At 44.9% G+C, this 24,862-nt stretch overlaps 1 protein-coding gene across 3 annotated transcripts in view; it reads left to right on the top strand.

The window, feature by feature from the left end:
- The first annotated feature begins 6,078 nt into the window (after positions 1-6,078).
- CHRM2 (cholinergic receptor muscarinic 2) overlaps positions 6,079-24,862 on the top strand; it is a 147,988-nt gene continuing 129,204 nt past the window's right edge. For 2 of the 3 annotated variants that reach the window (XM_058724170.1, XM_058724172.1), the window contains exons 1-2: positions 6,387-6,782; positions 7,043-7,205. The gene's annotated coding sequence lies outside the window, so the exon portion shown is untranslated. Of the gene's footprint in view, positions 6,783-7,042; positions 7,206-24,862 lie in introns of all 3 variants that reach the window. The other variant, XR_009260221.1, reaches the window with a different exon arrangement.

Genomic DNA, 24,862 nt, shown 5'->3' with positions numbered 1-24,862 from the left:
AAGAACAGAGTAGCAGTTGGGCCTGAGAGAATGTTTAAAGGCAAATAGGCTTGGAATTAGAAAACATTTGAGGCCATCCCATGCACAGGGACTGCATCCCAGTTCTAAGTAACATTACGTTCATCCTAATGCCATTATATAATTAGAATAAGCTGTAATAGCCATGACTAAGAGTTTTCTTCTCAAGAAATTACAGAAATGTCCATGTGCCAGGGGCTCTCATTGCTAAGTGACTTTGCAGTCACCTTATTACTTCCAAAACACAAAACAGTACAAAACAAATTAGTAAAAGAAAGCAGGAAGTTACAGAGTAATTGGAAGTACACCGTAGACACAGTACCCTGGACAAAGAGTGTGTGGGGGCGCTCTTGTCCTATTCTAGGCTTCTCCATTAACCGACTTTGGAAATTAGGCATGGAATCCCACAACGTTTAGTTACATTTGTCCACGCTGGCTACTATAAAGCATGAGCCGAAGGTTTTGGTCGATCATGTCGGGGAGGAAAAATAATGTTCCCTCTACCATTCTGGGTTCTTGCCTGAACAGGAGGAAAACAAGCAAAAGCTTAATAACGTGTATACCTCCAGAATACATGGGAGAGACCCAGGAAAACTGAGGGACTCTCCTGAAATGGCCCAAGCGATCACCTTTAATGACATCTCCAGCTAAAGACCAGAGAAGATCCTGGGTGAAGGGAGGTGAAAGCAAGCGTGGGAGGTTACCCAGAAGAATACAGTAAGTGAGGGTCAGATTTAAGCCCTTCCCTTCTCCACTGATAGGAGATCCTGGAGATTTAGTCATCCTTCTCTTCCTGGTACAGAAAGGGAGACACCTTTATAAATGGAGTTCTCCCCTGTAAATGTCTCTGACAAAAAGGTAACTTCTACCCAGTTTTCAGAGCTTCCTCTGTGTCTGCTGTTTCTTAAAAATAAAGAAACAGCTCAAAAGAATCAATATGCCAAAGACACATATTTGGGGGTAGCATATTCAGCTCCCCTTCATTGGTCATTAATACGGGTCCAGTTTTAGTAATGCCTTCCCAGTGATTGCTTTGCCTGATTGCTTATTTTGTTTACATGAAACTTGCTCAAGAGAGAAACCTTTCTCCAAGCAGGAGAATCGGTATACTCCATATCCTGGCATCGATATACGGAGAGCACATTGTGTAGCTGCAGAGCTCTGGGGTTAGAATCTTCCACTGGTCGTTATTGAAGATTTTCAATGATCACCAATACATGCTTATGTGGCACGCTTTTTAAATTAACTCATTTTCCAGGAAAATGTTTGCCAATAAAAGCCTTGTAGGAATGTAGCACGTACATTGACTTTGCCTGGGGCCTGGCCTTGCCTCATTCCTTTCTGCAGGGATTTAGAGAATACTGCCCATGAGATTTTGTAAATGAAGCCCGTAAGCCACAAGCTCAGTTACCTTGTTGCATCAATGAGGAAGAAAGGACAGAGTGTCCAGGATCCGTCTTATTAGGCACAGGAAGCCAAGGAATGCTTTAGGGATGCTTCTTTGGGCGTATTAGTAAGAGAAACAGTGGGGTCTGTCTGGAGCGATATTATCAGACACAGTCAGTTTGGGTCTTGCTTGCCAAACCACAGCTTTCTGCATCACAATGATCTCAGCCACTCTCATGAAACAGAGGGTAAATCACATTTAGTGCGGAAGCCGTTCTGTCTGGTGGTGGCTCCAGGATATGGGTTTTGAGAATGTGTTAGCTTTTCCACCTTTCCCTTGAAGGATCCTTCCAGCTTAAGAACAGGGTTAAGTATATGATCTGAGAAATTACGTGAATTCCCCTGAGCACGTGATGAGGTCACTCCACATTCTAAGAAATTAGGTTTCTTTGTGGAGTAAAAGGATTTTGAGTATTCCTTCACTACTCTTTTCGTGCACAAAGGGCCATGAATTCAAATCATTTAGAGCCCCATGCACAAAGGAGAGTCTGATAAGAGTTTCATTTGAAACTTGCTAGAATCTTATCTCCACCTCAGACCCCAGCATCCAGCTTAGGCCATGGAAGGAGGAGGTTTAAGCTGTTTGTCGCAATACACCCTGAGGTTGACGTGGTTGAGATGTTTCACTTCTCTTTGTGTTAGAGGTTACCTCCGAAGAGGCTCTCGGCATTACCTCCTGGTAGGAGGAATGCACAAACACTAAATGCTTCCCTAAGTAAACACGCGTCCCAGTGGCCTTTTTCTCCTGCATGCTTAACACTGATTTATCACCATTGCAGCTGTGTAACATTTTGCAGGGTGGCGTTTCATTCCCCCTGCTCCCCGCACCGCCCCCCCATCCCCCCCCATCGCTTCTTTACATTCCCTGTTTGAAAAAGAGCTCTGTACTGTATTTTAAATATTTTAGACTCAGCAGCAGTAAAAGTTTTCAGGCTGTGGCTAACACTATCCCCACTAGGAGAGGAAGGTTTTAACACAGCTGTGATACCGCACTTCAAGAAAAAGGAAAAGGAAAACAGACTAGCCAAGCATTGTTTGTTAGACTGTCCCCAAACACTGTCCTCAGAATGATTCTCATTTCTGGTGGAAACTCCTCTTGCAGGGTCTGGAAAAGAAAAGCTTCGGATTTTCTAAGCGAAAAAGAGACCATCTTTTCTAGAAGCATTTCAATTACTCCGGGAAGGCACGTAGGGAAAAACAAATTACTCTCAGCAGAATAGTGTGTCTATTATAAGGCTGTTGTGAAGATTGCAAAACAGGGAGGGAGACTGAAGAGCCCATTTTAAGCAGTGATGGTCACCTGGTGGAGGGTCACTTTTAGCCCAGGATTGTTATATTTCAGACTGAGGTCGAGGAGTAGCAAAGTCCCTTTGGTAGGCATTAGCCAAATCAGCTTGCCCTTCCCAAAGCTCCAGCTGATTAATGCTGTGCTCTCCTAGTTCAGCTCCTGAACGGTCTGTGTGAGTGGGAAGTGAAGAAGGCGAGGCCTCCTGCTCTGGGTCCGTTTTCCCCATAGAGACCAAGCCTTCCCCTTCGTTTTCTTCCTTGGTTCTTTGAAAGCAGAAAATTAAGAAAATGTTATGGCCTCCCTACCTGGTGGGAAATCACTCGAATTGAACTTGTCACCCTCTTAATCCACTTACGATGACAGAGTGCTGATTTGTGCATCTGATTACCGAAGTCTAATTATTGCTCCGCCAAAATCAACGTGGCACAATAAAAATGTGCCACCTTCCCAGGAGTGAGCCCCGTCATTCTCCTTCTCCTTACGTTAGGAGTGACCTGATTTACAGTCTTAATCAAAAGGGAGCTTTGTCAGAGATTCAGTCATCCCTTTCAGGCATCTGAGCTCTTTAGCACTTGGCGAAAACTAGCTTCATGAGGTTGTAGGTGAGGAAGTTTGGCTTCACAAGTGGAAATTACTAATTTATTAGTGTTCTTTGAGGTGGAACATCTGCCATGCAGATAAAGGAGAACACGTAGATGCATTCTACAAAGTCTTTAAAAAGCACTTTTGAAAATGTTCCACACCATGGCTTACTAATAAATGTAAAAGCTGTATGCCTGGAATTGGGGTGTACCTTTTATCTCAGAAAGGAAACTGGCTTAAGAAATAACAATGGAAGAGGCACTTGGGTGGCTCAGTCTGTTAAGCTTCCGACTCATGGTTTTGGCTCGGGTCGTGATCTCGCGGTTCATGGGTTCGAGCCCCACGTCGGGTTCGGTGCCGACAGCGCGGAGCCTGCTTGGGATTTTCTGTCTCCCTCTCATTCTCTGCCCTTCCCCCATGTGTGTTCTCTTTCTCTCGCTCTTGCTCTCGCTCTCGCTCTCTCCAAAATAGGTAAACATTAAAAAACAAGTAAAAACAAAATGCTCAGAATACACATGATCTTTTATAAAGAAACAGAAACTAGAAGGGGAAGGAGAAGTGGATGGGGGTTTGAAGGGGGTCATTATTACAGTGGATTATGTTTAACATGTTCACTGCATGGTGTTGATGAGCAGTGTGGTTCCCATTGGCAAGACTCATTCTTAAATATTCTGATTCAGGGGGCGCCTGGGTGGCGCAGTCGGTTAAGCGTCCGACTTCAGCCAGGTCACGATCTCATGGTCCGTGAGTTCGAGCCCCGCGTCAGGCTCTGGGCTGATGGCTCAGAGCCTGGAGCCTGTTTCCGATTCTGTGTCTCCCTCTCTCTCTGTCCCTCCCCCGTTCATGCTCTGTCTCTCTCTGTCCCAAAAATAAATAAACGTTGAAAAAAAAATTAAAAAAAAAATATTCTGATTCAGTAGGTCAGAGGTATGATCCAAGAACCTATGTTTTAAAATCTTAACAGTCTTATACATATATCTTATATCTATATACTAGGCATGCTTCTGAACGTTTTACATGAGTTAGCTCTATTATTCCTTATAATAACCCCAGGAGATATTACTGCCACCTATATCCTTTCTACAGGGCAGTTAAATAAGTCTTCCAAAATCAGTGAGTGGCACAGCTTCTAAGTGTACATACAAAAGTGTCTTCAGCAATGGCCTAGAAGAAGAAAATGGACGTCATTGCTGATTGTTTGCCAAAAATGCTACATCCATTTGTAGCTCCTTTCCAAAAGGCCGCGAGTATAGTGGCTTCCTTTGAACACGGCAGTTCAGTTACTCACAGATTCTGTTTTATTCAAGTTTAAGAAAATACTTGCCAGCTTTCATTGGCTTTTTGCTTGTATTGCTCTGGTTGGAATGTGTAGCCTTGTTTATAAGAAGACGTTAATGATACGAAGGAACAAATCAGCAGCCGATCACTGGTTTTTGCTCTCCATTACTGGTCAGGGATCCATTCCCCCTTACATTTCTGCTTTGGTGTGTGTGGGTGGTCAGAAAAGATTCAAGCAGCTCCATGGGTTTACAGAGGTTTACTAGAAATAACGGAGTAAGGAAGGAAGATGTGAATTCATTTTTAAAAGAGCACCTCAGGGAAAGGAAGTGACTAAATCAGGTTGTTAATGTAATGGACCAAATATTTGGGGAGGCTGGGACCAAGATTGGGGAGCACTGTTTTGATTTTCTAACAAATATCTTATCATCTTCTGGAGATGGCAGGATGTAGGGGGGTGAGGGCTGGAGGATAGAGCCACAGTGTTGTAACTCATTATTTCAGGATGACTTCAATAGGGCAAAACCGAGTTTATGCCACATCCTGCTTGGTGGTAGCTCTGAGTTAACAGAACAGCCAGAAACTTTTAGCTCTAGGATTTCCATTTATCAGTGAATTTATATTGCTGTATAATCAATTATCTTGACTGTCGACTGCTACATAGGTGTTTCATATGAGTGTCTTCCCTTATCAATAAGACAGAAAACTTATAAAGTACAGGGACACTGACTTTTGCTATTGTATATGCTCTTTGACACCTACCAGAACCTGGGCATCAAGAATTGAACTGAATTGAATTGGACGTATTAAACCAACCTGCTCTCTGTCTTTGTGATACCAAAGGCGATGTACCTAATTCTGTGTTACTCAGTTGAAGCTTTCAGTGTTTTTCATTTGATTGCAAAAGGCAAACGAGAGAAAATGCGTCTGTGTAACGTATCAAAAATTGATGTTATCTTCATATATACATATAGTTTCGCAAGAGCAAAGTCTGGTACTTAGCTATACTTCAGAATCATATCATTGTGTCTTTATCAAATGGGTTACTATCTAAAAATAATAAGTACTCTTCTTGGAAGCCATTTCTCATTAAAATGAAGAAATGAAAACCTAAGGCTGTTCTGAATGCAAGAAGTTTGCATCTTAATTCTTTCCATGGAGACCCCAAATTCCACGAAGTGCCATAAATACTTTGTAACCTAATGCCTATTCCTGGAAGAAACCATGGGCACTGGAACGCGCTTAAAATGAGAAACAACAACAACAACAACCACCACAAAGATTACTTCTGTAACACACTTGCCAGTATCCCAAAGAAATAAGCAATCCGTGAGCAGTTCGGCACGATTACATGGTTACAAAGCATAGCGGATGCATTCTAACATTTTTCCCACCTGGAAAAACTGAGCTTAAGCATCTTCCGCAATCGAGAAGCAACACTGTGTTCTTCCCAATGTGTCCTATGTCACCTTTACAGCAATCATGTACTTGCAGGAAGGGGACTGGGTGGTTGGTGATGGTGCTGCAGCTGCTGGTGGTAACTGTCAAGGTTCTGGTGTAGAAACTGCAGATGGAGACCTGGGCTCTGGGGATGGACGTGGAGGAGCGAAAGGAGCCCGGACAAAAGGCTGTCATATTTGCTCAGAAGAACCGCCAAATCAGAGAGCAGAGGAGATTTCATTGGAGGAGCGCCTTCAACAGCAACTAATCCTGTCATATTGAAAGAAAATTGTAAATGTTCTCTTCTCCAGAAACTGTCCGCCCATTGCAGCTAATCGCACACACACGCAGGAAAACAGACAGGGTCTCCTGCTATATACCAAAGGCACCCGGGCGCAGAGACCCGCTCCGGAGAGCGAGCGCGCGCGCGCGTGCACACACACACACACACACACACACACACACACACACATACACACACGCGCACACACACACATACACGAGCGCGCGCACACACACGCCAGCCTGCAGGTTGGCTAAGAGCCTTGAAACCGCAGATCCCACCAGGAAATCGCCAGGGGCACTGAAGTAGGTGTTGTCCCCCCCCCCCCGCACTAATTACTACTTCCCCCAGCACTTCGGTGAAGAAATGAATCCCGCCCGGCTCGCCGGTCCATCCAGGTCTCGGTCCTGTTTGGCTCTCCAGACTCGTCGTCTCCGCGAAAGCCAGGTTTGAAAGTACCCTTCGCGTTTCCTTTGGGGGCTCGGTGTGGAGGGCGGGGGCAGCGCCAGTGTAACTCCTGCCTGAACCGCGAAGGGGTTCCAGACTCGCCAAGTGACCGGGACCGGTGTGGGGTGCGCGACTCTGCCCGCGCGCGCCCGCGCCCCGCTGCTCCGGTCCGCGCCTTTGGGTCCGCTCTCTCCCCGCCTCCCCGCCCCACCCCTCCGGGCGTCGCGGCCCCAACTAATCTTTCCCTTTTCTCTGGCAAGATCAAGGGAGCAAGCGAGCCGGCGGCCGGCTCCGGACTCTGAGCGGTGCGCAGCTCCTTCCCGGGCCAGTCAGCCCCGAACCTGCTAAGGGCTCCTCGCTCCTGCCAGCCTTCACCGAGGAAATCGCAGCCCCGGAGGCAGCTGGAGCTACAACCCGCGGCAGGTAAGGGCGCCACGCTGCCCGGCTCCCCGCTCGCCCGCGCCGGGGGACTCTGGCGCGGCTGGTCCCTCCCAATCCCCAGGACCCGGCGTGGAGGGATCGAGGTGGCGAGGGGATGGGGGGTTCTGGGAAATCGGACCGTAGTCCTCCGTAAGTGCAGATTCAAAGATGGAAACTTTGACTCCTGGGGCTTGGAGGGCCGAAGGCAGTGATGGCGCGTCTGGAAGGAAGGGGGCAAACGAGGCAAAGCGCGGGGCGGGGGCGCGATTCCGCAGGTCACTGAGTCCGGCGGAATGTGGCTAAGGCAGCCTGGAAGCCGCGCCTGCGGGGCGTCGCGCCTCCTTCCAGCCCGCCGGCCCCGCCGCGGTCCCCGACCCCCAGCCCCCTCCCCGAGATGCCGTTGTGGGAGAGACTCGGAGAGCGTCGCCCTTGCTTGCCTCTCACGGTCCTTCCCGCTGTGGGGGGGCGGAGGGGGGGGGGTCTGGCCACGTCTGCCGGGCGTTTGGGGTGGAGGCCCTGCTCGCCCGGGTCCGCACAGCACCCCCGGCTCCGCCTTGCGAGCAGCGCCCCGGGCAGTCGAGCCACGTCTCGGGAGGGAGGCTTGCTGCTCGGCCAAGGGGCAGGGGGCGATAAGAACGAGGAAAGATCCCGGGACGGAGGAAGGGGGAAGCCTCTCGCGACCCCATCCCACCTCGGTCCTGCACACCAGGTCATCCATCCGCCTGGGCTTGGGGACGCTGCCCCAGCCCGGAGCCCGCGAGGTCCCGGATCCTGCCCGGGCTCCCCCGACCCCCACCTCACCCCGGGTCCGGGGTCGCGGTTAGAGGCGCTGCACCCACAGCGCCCCTCGTCGTCCGCACCTGCGGACCTATGTGGTCGCCGCTAACTTGTAGCTCGCGGAACCCGCGAGGTGCGGTCCAAGCCCGCGCCGGGTGGATCGCGCAGGAATCCCACCTGTGCGCTCTGCCCCGTGCCCCTGACCCCCATCCCCGCGGGGTGGAGCAGGCTCGCCTGGGAGAGCTTTTGAGAAGGGACGACTCCCCCGAGTTAGTGACCCAGCAAGCAGCACGGACCTACTGCCTCAGTCTCCCCCAGCGTCCCCATCCCTTTCTCTACCCTCCTGCCCGTCGCTGTCCTCGAGGCTGCTTTGAGCCACAAAATCATCCCTGCGAGGCTCCGTGGCACCACCAGTCCCAGGCCAGGAGACCAAGGCTGTTGCCTGTGTGGAAATATCTGTGGGAGTCGGTGCAGAGAAGCAGGAGGAGAGCAGAGAAATGGAGGTAAACGCCTCAGGCAAGCAGAGCTGCCCGCCGATAGCTCACCCAAGCCGCCCTCCCGTGTCCTTATGTCAGTTCACGGCCATGGCAGGTCTGTGGCCTCATTCACAGGAGGGTTCCGAGTTGGCCAGACCAGGCACTGCGAGCCCAGCCGGAGCCAGGCGCCTCCCAGTCCTGAGCTTCGGAATCCCCCACATTGACTTTCTAGTTCCTTTCCATCTCTCTGTCTGTCTCTCGGTTTGTTTTGCGTTTCTTGCTCTTTCTCCTAGCGCTGGGTGCAGTGGGTACGTGGCAGCCAGCCGTGTGGTTCGGTCGTCCCCTAGTACACGCAGCCAGCGACACAAACACACGTCCCCACGCTCTACCGCACACTAGCCCGCGCCCTGGCACGCAGCCCCGGCTCCGCAGCCCCGGGCACCTGCGGCCTCGGCCACCCACCGCCATGGCCACTCAGAGGAGGGAGCCCTCCAGACTCCAGAGGGAAACCGCGGGGCGACCGGGAAGGCCTGGGAAAAAGTCGACTTTGGGGGTGGGGTGAGGGTGAGGAGGCTCTGGAGGAAATGGCCCTGTGCTCTGGCTCCTGCTGTTGCGCTCTTGTGACCACTGCGTTCCGAGGGGGCCAGAGGCTGGGGCACACCAGGCCTCTGCCTTCAGCAAGCCTCAGGCCAGTCCCCCCCACCCCACGCCCCTGCAGCAGGTGGGCAGCCTCTCCCCAGTCCTCCCTGGGAAGTCCAAATGGCTGGGTTCTGGGGTAATGAGCGCCTCAATTCCCTCCAGGCTCCTCTGGTTTCCCTGGATTCAGAGAGCTCTGAAAGTGAGGCAGCTCATAAAGTCCTGGTGTTCAACCCGGTGTCTTGGGGCAAAGGCCACGCATTGCATGTTGTTGGCGGTCTGTGTGTGTGTATATGGTGTACTGAAAAGCATATGGCAGGAGATTCCATTTTGACTGATAAGCAAATAATGATGCCAATACCCTTTAAGCCACAATTAGGCACGTGTGCATGCCGTATTTGGGGTGGTGACAACACGGGGACTGATAATCATAGAGGTAACCTAGTGGATTTGGCCGGGAGACGGTTTCACGCTGGGAACGGTGCTGGGCTGCAATTTAGAACCCGGACTTTTGAGCCTCTCCTCACATGGAGGGAAGAATCTTGTGCCAGCAAGGTTACAGCTTTGCGGGATTCGTCACCAGAGTCTCAAGAAGTAACATATTAATGCCAGGTGAATTTTTATTGCTTATTGCTAATATTAGTAATGTGTTCCAGTTGAGGCAGTACATAGATAAGCAAATTCTGTTGATTCTGTATTTTTTCTGGGCTAAACAAATAGGCCAATTAAACCTGAAAGATAAAGGTGTGGAAATTCCCTTAAAAAGGTGTGGAAATTCCAGCCAAGTGAGCTTAGGGTTTTAAAACTCTATGAATGAAGTAGGGTGGGAGGAGGGGAGATTCCTGGGACCCAAAATTGAGGGTGAGCTTCCTGACAGATGCTTGGTCTTCCCACAAAAGAAAGAGGCATAGTTGTTTATGTAAGGATGCCTCAGGGTGTCTGGAGAGGGAATGGAGTGACAACACAGGTGGATTTGAATATCCCTATCATAGTTCAAGTTCAAGGGAACCCAAAGAAAACCTTTACAGCTCTCAACGTCAGGGGCAGATATGGAAAGAAGAGCAGTCAAGTGTAGGTGAAAGTCCCTTTAGGATGAGTCCCCATATTCTTTCAATTTGGGGACATTGCTCCAAATGTGACCCTATCCCCTTTGCGCAGATAACCCCAACATCAGGCACTTGGAGGTACATTCTAGTGACATTTTCCACTTCCAATCCAGGGCAGCCAGCCCCCAGGGCCAAGGGCACAGGAGGGAGGGGCAGCCTCTGAGGTCTGAAGGAAACAGCAGTCCCCAACCTTCCTGGCTGGCAGGGAAAACATGGCACCCGAGTCAGTGGAGAAGAAGAGGCAGGCTGATGAGGAGGTGCCTGTCTCTCTGATCCACAGCAGTGGACAAAGTTAAGGCAAGTGCAAAAGGGAAGAAGAGGGGCAGTAGAATAACAGGAAGTGGAGAGAGGAATGGGAGAGAAAACAATGAGGTCGAGAAGCTGGGTGTGCCGTCAGAAGTGCTTGGTGGAGCCCGCATCACTGATGTCAGGCTTTGTTTGGGGTCTGCCTGTGAGAGAATGCGTGTCAGTGCTTATCCACACCCAAGCACTCACAACCCACTTGTGATCTGATCTTCATCCTTCTTCACTTTCCTCAGTAGGATCTAGAGACCGACTGACACATTTGCTGACACGTTTTCCTTGACGGACTGGCTTTCCTCGTTTAAACTTACGTTTGAGCTGGCTGGACATTTCATGGTATGAGTGCCGGGTAATTTTTCTCAGACTCCTATATATCAAACACTGTCCATATTCTCCTTGTGACTGTTACTACCTGTCTTTCAGTCCTATCCCCTGTCTTCACTTTGTCTGCTTTCAGTTCATGGGGCAGGTGTTGGGACTGTTTTTGTTGTAAGGTGTCAGAGCCAGTGGACCGACTGTATACCCCAAAGCTCGGCTAGGTCACGGGGGGGTGGGGGGCGTGGTGGTGGCGGTGGTATCTTTCTGTGGGACAAAGGAAGCAGGTTATTTTTCCTTGGAAATGAGTTTTTAGATTGTGTTCTAAGTCTCTGGCACCGTCCTAAGCACCTTTCGTGTATTATATCATCTGTTAGTGCTTTATCCCCACTGTTTCAGATAGCGTCTGGCACATTCTAGAGCTCATTAAATATGTGTTGAATGAACGAATAGGTGAAGCAGTTCTCATTTTATTCTTGCAACAGTGCTACGAGGAAGATGTTATCTTCCCCATGTTAGGCATCCAGAGGGGTCAGGTAACGGCCCAGTTTTGCACAGCTTGTAAGTTGCAGCCCCAGGATGCAAACGCACAGCCTGTTGCACTTCAGTCGTTGTCTTGTGCTGTACCGATTGGCTCTCGGAATGGTGGCAGCATTCATTTTGCCTGTGTTTGGGGAAGTCAGAACTGTGGTGTCCAGAGTTCAGCATTGTTCTCCTCATCCTTTTTTTTAAACATTTTTTTTTGACGTTTATTTATTTTGGAGAAAGGGAGACATAGCATGAGAGGGGGAGGGGCAGAGCACATGAGAGAGACACAGAATCCAAATCAGGCTCCAGGCTCTGGGCTGTCAGCACAGAGCCCAACGTGGGGCTCGAACTGACAAACCACGAGATCGTGACCTGAGCCGAAGTCAGACGCTTAACCAACTGAGCCACCCAGGCGCCCCTCTCCTCATCCTTTTGATTCAACTCTGCATGTGCTTGTTGGAGCCCCTAAATCCTAAGCAAGAAAGATCCAGTGCCAACTAGCTTCTTCTTTGGCACAACATGCTTGTTCTGATTAATCAGTGAATGCCTCTGGCAAAGGAAAACAAGGGCACTGAAATCACCTGGTGTTTTGGCAGATGTTCTTTTCGCCTATGGCTGTACTAAGATTTTCTTCTGTCTGGTGTGCAAGGATGAGGGAGGATGTTGGTATCTTTTAGAGTGACCCATGATCTGTGTGGAAGTGGGCGAAGTGGCTTTTCCACCGTGATTCAGAGGACCAAGAACTGCCTGAGAACACACATACCCCGACTTCCAGTCTAGTTTTCTCTTCGTTCTGCCATGCTGAAGTAGTTCCGCGTAATTTATTAAGATTGCTAGTGCTCAAGGTTCTGAATTCCAGTGGCAACTTTTCATTTTAGTTAGAATTTACTACCCACCTTTGTTTTGAAAGGCATGATGTGGCTCTGGGAAACAGCCATTGGCAAAGGGCGAGTGAGGTAGGTTCTGGCTGGTCTGCTTCCTTCCACACTTCATATATTCTTGTCTTTATTTCACTTCCCTTTCCCCCCCTTCATGTTCAAGCTCCTTCTTTTATACTGTGACCTAAATATACAATCATCTTAACTGGTGCTGTTACCATGGTAATGCTTCATGGTAGATAAGGGTACACACTAAAAAATCAGTTTCTTTCATTAGCAGTGGAATTCCTTGTCTTTCCCTCTCTCCCAAATCCTGGCTTTCACTGAATGATGCCCTCTGGTGTTCAGGAACAGGAAGCACAGTACTTTGGATAGGGCGAGAACATCCTTTTTTAAACTTTGAGAAAATTTCACTTCCAATTTTAATTTGAGATAGACACAAGCAAGAAAGACCTGTAAGTAGTATATTTTTTAAAGCAGAAGGATTAGTCGAAGAAATTCATTGCCTGAACATAGGGCTGTTTACTCTGTAGAATTCTAGAAAGTTATGGGAAAGCTGGGATATTTATACCCTTCTATGTTTAAAATTGCTGTGAAAATATTTCTATGGGAGACAAAGAGATTCCACCAAGGTATCTCTGAATAAGAATCTAATGGAATCTTCTATATTTTGAAGTCTTTAAAACTTCAAAATGGGAGTCTTTTATCTTTAGAATGGGAACATTTTCTTGTTGGATAGGATATAGATATAGATATAGATATAGATATAGATATAGATAGTTTTATATTGTAAATAGTTTTTAGTTGTTTTGTTGTATAAGAAACTTGAAAGTTTTACTGTCTGTTGTGTGAATGGTAATGTCAATCTGTACATTATTTTTTTTTATTTTTTTATTTTTGAGAGAGAGAGAGAGAGAGAGAGGGCATGAGCAGGGGAGGGGCAGAGAGAGAGGGAGACACAGAATCCAAAGCAGGCTCCAGGCTCTGAGCTGTCAGCCCAGTGCCTGACGTGGGGCTCGAACTCATGAACTGCAAGATCAAGACCTGAGCTGAAGTTGGATGCTTAACCAACTGAGCCACCCAGGCACCCCTGTACATTATTATTAATCACAAATTACATGACACATTAGAAGAAGTGACGTTGATCTCCAATAAGCAATGTCTTCTTGTGTTCTCGGTCCAGATTCTACTCACGCCATCTAATGGTGTCTCCCAGTCCAACCTGTCTCTGAGAATTGCCTCCTCTCCATCCACATAACTTTTCCAGACCTTTAGCTTCTCTCACTTGAACTGTCACCAGAGCCTTGCATTTCTAACTGGTCTCCCACCTCCAGTGTTCCCCTAGTACAATCTATGCCTCACACTGCCAGCATGACCTTTCTAAAATGCAAATCTGAACATGTCATTCTCTTGTTAAAAATTCTTCACTGTTTCTCAACTGTGTCGGGTAAACTTGAAACTCAAACCCACATGAGATCTTCTTCCATAACTGACCAAAGCCTTTTTGCCAGGTCCTATCTCTCTCTGTGTGTCTATATTTTCCCACTGCACAAGGAGATAATACACATAAACGGCTGTATAATGACCGACCCGAGAGAAATGCAAAATAAATATTGGCCAGTATATTTATTTTTCTCTTTATTCTCCTCCTCTTCTTCTTCCTCCTCTTTATCTAATTTATTATTAGGATAGTAAGCAGTGAGAAACGTGACCCGTATACTGGCCATCACCCAAACTTAGAACAGTAGCTAAGAAAAGCTATGATGTGGCTGAATATTTTACACTCTGTATCTCATTTAATCTCCCACAGTCAGGCACACTGCGTCATATGTTCTGGGTACATGTATATGTTAGTTGTTTTGATATGCATAGTCGAAATAAGAATAGTGACACTTCTGGCACTTGATCGTTATAGCAAAGTGCTTGGGACGTGAAAACACAGGTTTTTCATTTTCTGTGGGGTTGGCTGAATTGTGTTCTTGGATAGTAAACTGCACTGTTTACAAAAGGCTTGGCCTGTGGAAGTGTCAGGCAACTTGCACGATATTAACCGATGCTGCTGGTTGAGCGCATCTGGACCTTCCCAGGGAGGCCCAGGAGATCTGAGAGCAGAACAGAGGCCGTAATTTTATAAACACGTAAGTTTCAAATGGATTGGAAATGTGGAGCTTCATCTTTTCCCAATGTTTTCAGGAACAGTATGGAATTTCATCAGTATGCATCGTCTCCCAGTCTCTTTCATCGTGGCAAGGGAGCTAGAAGCATCTCCCTAGGGCACACACCAGTTGAAATTCACATGTCCAGCCTGTGGATAATGTGCAACAGTAGCAACAACAAAATTGTAAGATGCGGATTCTTCCAGTCAGTGGAAACGAATAGCAGAAAGTGTGGGAGCAGAGCCATATTTTCAAGTTCTCTATTTCCTAGGTTCAGAAAAGTCTCAAAACCAGGACTTCTCTTTTCTGAACCCTGTACGCCCTTGAGTGTTGATCTCATGGTAGAACTGGGGGTCGCGTTTTCAGCAGTTGGTCTTCAAGAGTTACCAGGTAGAGTGCTGTGAATGACCAGACTCTGAAGAACTTAAACCGTGACTGTCTCCTAAAAAGGCCTTTCAAAAATTAATTCATGGGTTGAGTCATTGAAATACCGTTTCTCTTGCAAAGATTTTAAGGTAGCAGGTTTGGGGTCAGGCCCAGGAATCTATTTTTTTAACTAGCATCTCAGGTGATACTGAGGTGGGTGATCACAGGGCCACATTTTAAATGATACCAGATTGAAGAATTGGCATCTAAAGGGCATTGAAGAGGAACACAGATAGGATGCTCAACCTGAACGTCGCCGCCCTGACGTCGTACGAGTTGTGGCCAGAGACTTTGATTTTCTTATCATCAGTAGATAAATAACTACTCGGGAGGGCAGCCATAGGGAAAGATGCTTCTCTTCCATTTCACTGCCCCTGTACCTGTTTATCGAGAGGGGCACAGACCCCACATGCGTTATCTTATGTTAACTCAGCCCTGGCCATTTAAGACGTAAGCACTTGATTTCGTTTCTCTGCTTTGCTTCACTCGTTCCCCTTCACAATTCCTCTCATTCTCCCTGCCATCTTCCTGGGAAGATTTCTTCATTATTCCAGAGCTCCTCTGTAGCTCTCTCCTATCTGGTTTTCTGACCAAGTTTCCATTACTAAGCCACCCAGGCCAACCACCTGGCCCTCATTCTCTTCCTCTCTCGCAGCCCTGGAGGAGGTGTTAAGAGGGAGGGAATTGTCTTAAATGTTAATGGCCATACATTTCACTGTTAACTGGTTCCAATTAACAGTGTTGGTGGTGCCCTGTCATGATCCTCAGTAACAGACTGATCTAGCATATATAATCCCTCCTCTAGGAACAGGAAAGTTGTAATGATTTTTCTTCATGTTTTTGCTCACCCTTGGTCATGAACTTTAATGACCACTTTTGGTCACCACTTTAATAAAGCAAAGAGCTTTACTGCCTTGCCTCCCCAACTATGCCAAGCCAGTAAACAAGATGGAATAATACAGGAAGACCAGCCTATTATTTCTTGACTGTTTAACCACTGGGGAGATCTTTAGGAGGAGTGCGATGGGGAGTTAAAGAATTACAAGAAGACTGATTTCTCCCCCTCTTCATAAAATCCAAGCATGGTCTAAATTTGATTGGTAGAGAGAAGAACATACATTTCACAATCGGATATTGTGGGACACAATGAAGATTTTCTCAGAGCCTGTGCCTTGCTCGTCACCTGCTCCAGAGAGAAAAGTCTCCTACCATATAACCAGCATAAAAATAGAAAATGATAGGAAAACCCTACTTGACTGTGCTCTTTAGAGAGCATCAGGACACTTGGTTTCATTTTAGGGACAAGATAAAGAGCAGCCCCAGGGCCAAAGTGTTTCCCAGATCTGGCCGCTAGTTTCTTGCTTCTTCCTCAAAATTACTTTTCTGCCAGATTTTATCAGTGGAGTGGGCAATTATGTCCTCATGTAAGCCTCAACGTTACAAACTTGTTTTTCTCCCCTTGTACTGTGTGTTGGGAATACTGGAGGCAAGGAGTGGTGGATGATGTAGTTTAATTTCTGTTGTCTTGGCCAATGGATGTCACTCGAAGGTAAACAAGGAGTCAGACTTTTGCTTTGATTTTAAAGTGAGCGTGACTGGATATTTCCATGTGAGGGAAAATTTCAAATTTGGGGCAAGATACATTTCTGTGACCATCATAATCACAACAAAAACAAGGAAACAACAGCCACTCTTTCTTAGGTACCAACCAAGTTTTAGGACCCATGCCCTTTCTTTACGTATATCATTCCTATACTTCATGCCAACCCTATGTGTTAGATGTTTGCTCTTTGTTTTTTTCTCTGTAAGTCCAGAAGCTGGAGCTCGTTGACACAGAAAAGTTTGTTCTAGGTCTTAGAGGGAGTTTGTTGCCACAGGCATCAGTCTCCTACCTGATGTCAAAGAACAGTTTAAAATTTGTTTTGTTTTGTTTTACTATGCCATAAGCAGGGTTGTTTTCTTTTTTAATGAAGAATGGCTCATTCTATCATTTGGCATCTAGTTTCAATAATAAAGCGAAAGAAAAAGAGGGAGAAGAGAAAAAGACAGGCACATCACACTTCGGGTCTTGAGTTAGTGTTTAGGAAAGAGAATCATGAAAACCAAGTTTATGTTCGAGAAATTGGTCTCAGGTGAGATTCAGAATGTGTTGTGGCTACTTACCGCTTGGCTTAGTCTAATTCTAGGCTTCAGTTTGAAAATGCTTGCTCCTTCCTCGTTCCCGGGAACTCTTTCCAGGCACAGCGGGGGGAAAGAGTCTCAGCAAGGCTTCCAGGTATGGAATTCCCAAGGCAGATAATATGATTTCATGAATATTTATAAAGCATATGTATGTTGGAGAGTTTGTGTTGCCTGCAAAAACACTGTGTGCTAGTAAAATATTATTTCATCTCCTGTTTCGTATTATTCCATGTATTCCATTTCTCTGCAAAACGATTGCTATTACTTAACATTAACCTCTGCATTGCAGATCTAAAAACACAAAAGGCCAAAAGAATTATTTTGAGGGATGAACCATGAGTGGATTGATTCTATTTCTGTTTACACTGTCAACTCTGTTTGTTTGTATGTCCAGAGTCTCCAGAGAATCATTAGTGTCTACTGGTAAATGACAATACCAGCTAATTTTTTACAATTAATTGAAATTTCACACTCTCACATTTCAGTATCAGTCTATATTTTTACACACTGACACTTTTAATCAAGGATTATCTTTCACAAGGGACCTACAACAGGGCCCTAATTAATTAAAGTGATAATTGCTCTTCTCCCTCCTAGTTTGTTATATAACATATCCTTCAGGAAATTCGCATCCTTAGCGTTCCTCTTTAAAATTCCTTCATTTATGAGGAGATACCATGGCTTCTACCTCTTTAAGAATTTACTGAAAACTTGATTTTTTTATTTTCAATTAAATTCAATTGAGTTTTTTATTTTCAAGCAGAGATACAGAAAAGAGGTCATATTTGTATTCCAGCAAGTTTCCATATTCAAAAAAAGAAAAGAAAAGAAAACGATGTCTTTGGATCATGGAAGCATTCAGATTAAATCCCAGGGGTCGTTTTCATGGACAAAAAAAAAAAAAAGAGGTCGTCAGGTGTGTCCTCTTTTGATGTTAACTAGCTCATTTGTTTCTTTACCACAGTGCAAGTTCCCATGGTCTTGGATCTTTCTTTGGTTCCTCAATCCTCTGCTACTTAATTGCCCCTGTCTCTCTGTAGCTTTTAGAGTGCCTAAGGTTTGTTATATTTTTCCCTCTGGTGTGGTCCCATTATTTTAGTAGATACTGAATCTAGAGACTTGGCTATAATTGGCAGCGCTGCTCTCTTCTCCTTTAATAGATATCGCTCCAATTCCTGTATTTTGGCACCTTTTGGTACGGGATGCATTTTCAGAAGTAATTGATGGCGGCTGTAAATCCGTTAGCTCATTTCCCTAAGACTTAGAAATTGCAGATCATTGAAATCACTGCACCATGTATTGGTCAGATTTTTCGAAAGGTCATTATCCCTGTTTGCGGCTCTTAATGAAATTAGTGTGACTTACTCATTCCACTTGCAGCAAATATTTGGGTACTTTTTAAAATCCTTTTTTTTTTTCTCTCAAACTCCCATGTGCCCCTAGTTTACATTTGCACTATAATTGAAAATGGAGCAGTAACAATAGTTCAGTTATCTAAACTTCAAACGGGTATTTTTGTATTACTCTGTATAATTACTGAAAGATAACTTTTCTTACTGCAGTAGCTTTTTTTTTTTTTTAAATAAACTGTATTTTTTATAATGGATTTAGGTTCACGGCAAAGTTAAGGAGAAAACACAGCGCATTCCTATAAACTCCCTGCCCCTATGCACTCCCCTACTGTCAACACCCTACACCAGACTGGTACATTCCTTACGGTAGGTGAGCCTACTTTAACACATCATAATCGGCCCAAGTCCATAGTTTTACACCAGGGTTTTGACAAATATGTAATGACATACATCTACCATGATAGCATAATAAAGAGTAGTTTCATTGCCCTAAAAATCCTCTGTGCTCTCCCATTTATCCCTCCATCCCTCCTAACCTTTGGCAATCATTGGATCCTTTTATTATCTCTATAGTTTCGTTCCTTCCAGAATGTCATATATTGGGAATCATAGGGTATGGAGCCTTTTCAGATTGGCTTTTTTCATTTACTAACATGCATTTAAGGTTCCCCCGTGCCTTTTCATGGCTTGATAGTTCGTCGCTTTTTAGTGCTGGATAATATTCCATTGCATTGGTTTTTCTTTAGTATTTTCATTAAATCAGCAAATGATTTTTTCTTACCTCTTGAAGATACCTTTTAGCTATGCATTCGAGAAATATTTTTTTCTCATTTCATTACGTGTATTATTTTATTCTTGTGTTGGGTTTTCTCTAATCATATAGTTCCATGTTCTTAAATTCTGGAGCTTTCTAATAATAGTCACAGCAGAACTCATGTTGTGAATATTTTAATTCTCTTTTTCTTCCCTTTACTATTTCAGCAATTAGTGAGAAAAGAGCATTGTTAGTTGGCTTGTGGTTTTTATGTAACTATTTTTGTTTTCTTTCTATTTTATTTTTTATAAGATGGTTTTTTTAAATTACTTATTTGGTAATTCCAGCAACAAAAATCTTTCACCTTTCTCGTGAAAAACTTAAATGGTTTGTGTATCCAGTTTTGGTCATTCTTCTACTCCATTGAGTCTGCATATACAAGAAGAGGTAAAAAAAAAAAAGGACACCACGGGCTATTTGTTTTCCATTTCTCCTTTCCAGTTGACTTTCCAAGCTTCAGCAGTCAGGGCTCCTGAGGAAGCTAAGTAAAAACCAAAAATTTACCCAAGATACTTCCTACTGACCTGTAAATGGAGCGCTATGAATCTTATTTTGTTTTACCCAATAGGAGACCAAGCATTCTTGTTTCTATTTGAGAAGTCAACAGAGTCCTAAGAGGTTCATTCATACTCCTCCTCCCTTTTCTCTGTTCTCTGCCTTCAGGAAAAGTGATGTTATTTGATAGCATTGATCTAGTCATTCCCGGTATTCAGACATGACCTTTGCACTGGGCAGCTTATGATACCCACTTTTTTAACTTGACTTTTAATGTCTTTGCTTGAGCCCACTCTTCAGTTTCCACACATATCATATATTTAACTCCTTTATATAATGAATTGTCATTGATATTCTCTGGTTTCGTTAGAAGAAACCTGGTCCATATGGGCAAGATTTGTTTTTTTCTTTTTAAATTTTTCTTTTCAGCATTGAATCTTGTGCCCAGATCTATTCTTGTCATATAACAGAGCTCAATAAATATTTATTTAATGATAATTTTGTGCCACTAGTATGCTCAAAGTTTGAAGTTTCTTCCTACCCCAAATTGTTTCTTCTGTTGGTTTCATAATAGCAAGTTATCATTTTCTGAAATAGCTCAAAGAATCTCTCTTTCTAGGTAAAGAGAAAAAAAAGTGTTTTTCAGAATAAATCTTTCCTTCTGACACATTTTCCTGCTTTGGAGACCAACACTTCACCTAAACCTGAGCAAAATTTTTTATGGGCTATGTTTGTAGGTATATGGTAGTATTATTACTTTATTTAAGTTCAGTGTAATTAATATCTAGGACCTGAACTTTTAAAGGAACACAACTTGTTTAGTTTTATGTGGAACCTACGTCAAAACAAATTTTAGCTAGCATAGATCACGTTTGATTTAAACAGACCCTTTTTCCCTGTACCAGGATGGATTTGCAGGACTCATGATTGTTTTTTTTTTACTCCATCCACAAGATATATGACCAAAAATAGAGAACAATTCACATCATGAAACTAAGTACCATATTGGATAACTTGCCATACTACAGCTTTGGTCTAATGCATAGAATTGGAGGATTCATTTATTCGTTCTCATATTCATTCACCAGCAGATATTTGCTAAACACTTATTTTGTGCCTAACACTGCTTGTGTCCCCACTTTCCCCTCGGACCTGACCCCTCTCTGTCATCACACACGAGTATCATCTGGGAAGGAGAGGCCCACATATACCCACTTTGACCCTCTCTAAGGCTACGCGTTCCCCCGGACCTGCACCGCCACAGCCTCGGCAGTCACAGCCCTGTGCTCCCCTGGTTTCGGGAATCTTCCACTGGCCTTCACTGCTTCTCCACAGTGTAAGAAGAAAAGGCTTTGACCACTGTCCCTGACTTGAGGCTCCAGTGTCTCTCAAAAGGCATCCCCAGTGTCAGGCAGTATAGAATAGAGGTTAAGAATATGACCTTGGGGACAACTGCATCGTTTTCAGTTTACCTGTAGTTCCTTCAGCTTCACATTCAAGAATTTAGCAAAGCCAACTTCATCTAGTTTGACACCCTTATTTTACAGTTAAGGAGACTGTGATCGAGAAGTACTAGTGGCTTGTCCTGTGGGTGACGACGAGTTGAAGTGACAAAGCCAGGATTTGGCGTCTGAATATCCTGATACCCAAACCATTGTCAATTTCATTCCTTCACCATGACTATGCTACGAAATGCTCCACAGGATTATTTTTAACCTTAGAGTTTAATTCCTTCCAAGAAAGACTTGAGCTCCAAACAAAACAAAACAAACAAAAAACAACCCTTCTAATTCTTCCTTATTTGCGTGGGACTTCTGATTCTTTTCTCCACTTCCCATCGTCTGTTTCCTTGACGATTTACAGAGGGGTCTCAATTAGTGGCGAGATTTGGGTGGAAAGGCAGAGGTTCCAACATGAGTGATTATCAAAACTTTAATGGTAGATGTGACATGGTGCCAACCTATCAGAACATGAATCAACCATTGTGTCATCGTTTTGGGTCCCTGCCAAGAATCGACCCTGGTTTCCCAGGTTACTCTGATCCTGAGAGTAGTTGCTTTCCTGCTTTCTGGAAGTTTTAGAGATCTCATCTTGTCTTTTTTGCTACTAATTGCATGTAAATAATTAGGGCTTTCATTAATCTTTGCAGTATCTATTTGGACTGACTTTTTTTTAATTTTCATTTTATTTTTCATTTTTTTTAATGTTTATTTATTTTTGAGAGACAGAGAATGAACAGGGGAGGGACAGAGAGAGAGAGGGAGACACAGAATCTGAGGCAGGTCCCAGGCTCTGAACTGTCAGCACAGAGCACGATGTGGGACTCGAACTCACAAACCGTGAGATCGTGACCTGAGCCGAAGTCGGCGCTTAACCGACGGAGCCACCCAGGTGCCCTAGGACCGATATGGTTTTTTAAATACTGTTGATGCTTGTAAGAAGATATCAACTCAGCCTTTTCACTTTACATAATAAAGAATAATTGAAAACAAATTGCACAATGTATTTGTTCCTTGAGATGTAGGACATCTTTTTTAAAAAGCAGAGGGAAGTATAATGGATGAAGCCTTTTAGAAAACAAGGTCAAAATCCACTTCTTTCTTCTGCGTCCCCATTTCATGAGGTCATTGGGAAGCTATGTCGTCACCCTTACTGCCAAATTGACAGAAGTTGTCCGTGGAGTATCTTTAAAAATTTTTTTTTAATGTTTATTTATTTTTGAGACAGAGAGAGACAGAGCATGAACGGGGGAGGGTCAGAGAGAGAGGGAGACACAGAATCTGAAACAGGCTCCAGGCTCTGAGCTGTCAGCACAGAGCCCGACACAGGGCTCGAACTCACAGACCGTGAGATCATGACCTGAGCCGAAGTCGGACGCTTACCCGACTGAGCCACCCAGGCGCCCCCGTGGAGTATCTTTAGAGTAAGAAAGAAAAGACAAGTCGCAAAGCTGTATTTTTTTGTCATCTCTCCTAAGTCCTGATAACTGTAAGCGTAATCAGTGTCACCACAAATGTTTTCAAAATGAAATGCCCATTTTTTGTGTGGTTGTCTTTTTTTTTTCTTTATTTGATGTCAGAGGAAAGTGGCAAGGAGAAGCAGTTGGTGGTGACTTGAGGACCTGGACTTGTCTGGGACACTGGGCATTTCACGGTCCAGAGAAACTCACAGTGAGGTGACAGAATGCTCTCTCAGACCCCTGTCACTTACACTGGAATGTGATGTGCTCCTGGGAGGTGTTAGGGAGCCACTGGCGAAGCTATTTTAAGAGGCGTTTGGAGCTGTGAGAGGACAAGGAAGTATAGGACAACATGCCAGAAACCTCATTTGTAAATCCTGTATTCTCTTTGGGGGTCACTCGGTGGCAAAATCAAAGAGACGTGTTGCCAGGAAATAAAGCTGCGTATCTTGCCTCACTAGAAGAGAAGTCCACACTAAGTGAAGATCTACGATCAGAATTGAAGCATTTCAACAAAAATCACAGGAAATCTGCTTTGCTTCATCGTTTGTCCGATATGTGCTCCCTAAGCTTATCAATGAGCTGGTGCCATTCACTGGTACCAGTAATCCACTGGAAGACAGCAGGGACTTCGTTTTCAGAGGAACTGTATTTAAGGAGGATGGAAGCTAAATTGCCCCACCTTTTAAGAAATGTTTCATCCATCTTCATGTAAGCTTAAAGAACAAGTATTGGGACGGGGATGACAGTCCTTCTGTGGCAGATTGCACCTCCTTAATGATGGCAAAAAGGGAGGGACAAATCAGACCCCAGCGCCTCCCTCCTCCTCTGTCTGATGGATTCCACAGAGAGCTGGAGCACAGCTTGCTTGCAAAGATGAGCAGGACTGGGGAACTCCCTTCAATTCCACCATTTCCCAGAAGAGTCCAAAATTCCACAGGTACCGTATATGTATAGGTACCTCTATATAAAGAAGACATTATCCAAACTTAAAACTGGGAGAAAATCCATCACTCATATCAGTATCATTCTCATCATTCTACATTTGAAAGTTTGCTTCTCCATCTCCCTGAGGTTTTCAGTCCTTCTACAGAAGCACATGGGGGTGCTTTATAAGGGACAGATACTCACACACTGGAAATACTTATTTTTTCATTTATTCTTCAGCATTTATTGCTGCAAAATTAGTGGCAACCAGGTATTCTGCTGGACATCAAGAATACAAAGATGATTAATCATAATTCCAGCCCTTAGGGTCTGTCCTGGGAGATAAGGTGAGGAATAAGCAATGACACACAATATATGTGTCCTATAATAGAGGTATTAGGACTCCCGCAACCACAGAGGAGAAGTGAGACTAACCTAGCAGAGGCTTGGTTTGATAGAACATTTAAAGAGCAAGTACAGTTTTACTGGGTTGATGGGATGTCTTGGTCAGCTTGGGCTCCTATAACAAGTCTACCACAGACTGGGTGGTTCCAACAGCAAACATTTATTTCTTAACAGTTCTGAAGGCTGAAAGTCTGAGATCCGGGTACCAGCAGGATAGGGTTCTGGCAAGAGCCCTCCTTTTGCTTTACAGAGAGCCATCATCTTCCTGTATTTTCATGTGGTGGGGGTAAGGGATGGGCGAGCATGAGCCAGCAAGATCTTCTGTCTCTTCTTATAAAGGGCACTAATCCATCACGAGGGCTCCACTGTCATAAGACCTTACTTGCTCCCAAAGGCACCATCTCCCAATACCATCAAACTGGAGATTAGGTCTTCAGCAGATGAATTTGGGGAGGGGGATACAATCATTCAGTCCATGGGGGGGGGGAGGGAGGATCTCCAAGAAGAGGGTACAGCATGTGCTAAAGCATAAGAATGGAACATTCACGGTCCTGCACATTATTCTCAGTGGCTGCACCTTATTCTCAGTGGCTGCACATTATTCTCAGTGGCTACAGCAGTGGGTATGGGAATATGGGTTGTTTGGATCAGACCGTGAGAAGCCAATATGCTATTGCAAAGGTATAGACTTACCCTTTTAGTTCCCATGAACAAAATCTTTCAAGAAAGCTGAAGAGGTAGTTTGGATCAGACCGTGAAAAGCCAGTATGCTATTGCAAAGGTATAGACTTACCCTTTTGGTTCCCATGAGCAAAATCTTTCATCCAAGGGAAACATTTTATTTTATGCCCCGTACCATTCTGTTTCATCGACATTTACCTAATAAGGCAGTAGAAAATTGGATAGAACCATGGCAGAGAAGATTA

The sequence above is a fragment of the Neofelis nebulosa genome, chromosome 4, assembly GCF_028018385.1.
Source record: "Neofelis nebulosa isolate mNeoNeb1 chromosome 4, mNeoNeb1.pri, whole genome shotgun sequence".
NCBI classification, from domain to species: domain Eukaryota; kingdom Metazoa; phylum Chordata; class Mammalia; order Carnivora; family Felidae; genus Neofelis; species Neofelis nebulosa.
The sequence above is the reverse complement of the archived record's forward strand: the minus strand, read 5'-3'. Positions and strand labels throughout refer to the sequence as shown.